We start from the raw sequence: 1489 nt of genomic DNA on the forward strand, positions 1-1489 counted from the left end.
CATGAAGCCTGATGTGTGAGCGAGTGAGAGCGCGTAGGTGGATGTGCGTGTGTGCACTTTTATTCTTTGTGTATTTTAGGACATGAAGGGCAGACGTGGTGGAGGGAGGAATTAGCTCAGTGCAGTGATACTGCATAGTGTTCCTGACACCGTGTCCCCAAAACAACTGCTGTGAAAATGGACTGCACTTCAGTGGCTCGTCGTAAAACACACTGGCAATAATTTCGCACGTTGCCACYGTGAAAAAGTGGACAGAACAGCAGCACAGACTGTGACTGTAGGATATCTCCACATTTGGGACGGCGCTTTAGGTAAAGAGAGGCTGAACAGAAACAGGTGACGAGGCTGGCTGATAGAAGCTGGTTCATGTTACTGGCCGACCATTGATGAACACATGCACTCAGGCCGCTCAGAGACCCTGCAGTTGGTCCGTGGCATGTGGTGACACGCTGTCGTCAGAATGGAAAATACCTCTGATAAAGCGATCATCTCCACCGCGGCTGATGGGCCAAAACTACGCAGGAACCTGATAAGCTGAGGTCCACAAAACATTTTCCACTAACTTCATTCATGGAGAGTTTCAAGAGCCTCTTTGTCTCTACAAACAGCCTCCACTCACAGTTTCAGACAGACTTAAAGGGCCTGAATATGTTTTTGTTTTTTCCACATGTCCTGACATACTGTAGCTGTAAAACACAAACAGGCACAAGTTAATTAAAAAGGAAACTATTTTCCCACAATGTCAACAGATTTCTTCCTGTCACACAGTTCACCACCTCTCCCCAAAGCAGCGTCAGTGACTGGTTTTTTCTGTTTATCCTGAAGAGAATAAACAAGAAGGAAGCATTTTCCCCCTGATAATTTATTTTTTCTATCATTTGGCGTCAACAAAGAAGTTATTGGTCATATTTATTAGCACTGTGCTGTAATAATAATGAAAACCTGAGAATATAAAAAATAAATCAATTCTTGAGGCAAGGGAACAAAAACTGAATGCATTATTTTTGCTTTAGTCGAACTGGTTTCAGCAACACCTCTGCAGAAAACACAGTTCTCCTCCCACAGATATATACCCCTGTGTGCAACACCAAGAGATAAAAATTATCATTCACAAGGTTCATGTGGTCAAAGCACCACCCAGTAAAGTACCACAAAGTGATACTTGAGTAAAAGTACAAGTATCTTACCAAAACATTACTTTGATAAAAGTTCAAGTCTCCTTTAGGAATATTACTTGAGTAAAAGTACAAGTATCTTACCAAAACATTACTTTGATAAAAGTTCAAGTCTCCTTTAGGAATATTACTTGAGTAAAAGACTAGTATCTTACCAAAACATTACTTTGATAAAAGTTCAAGTCTCCTTTAGGAATATTACTTGAGTAAAAGACTAGTATCTTACCAAAACATTACTTTGATAAAAGTTCAAGTCTCCTTTAGGAATATTACTTGAGTAAAAGACTAGTATCTTACCAAAACATTACTTTGAT

This window comes from Austrofundulus limnaeus, unplaced genomic scaffold (genome assembly GCF_001266775.1).
Source record: "Austrofundulus limnaeus strain Quisiro unplaced genomic scaffold, Austrofundulus_limnaeus-1.0 Scaffold172, whole genome shotgun sequence".
NCBI classification, from domain to species: Eukaryota; Metazoa; Chordata; class Actinopteri; order Cyprinodontiformes; family Rivulidae; genus Austrofundulus; species Austrofundulus limnaeus.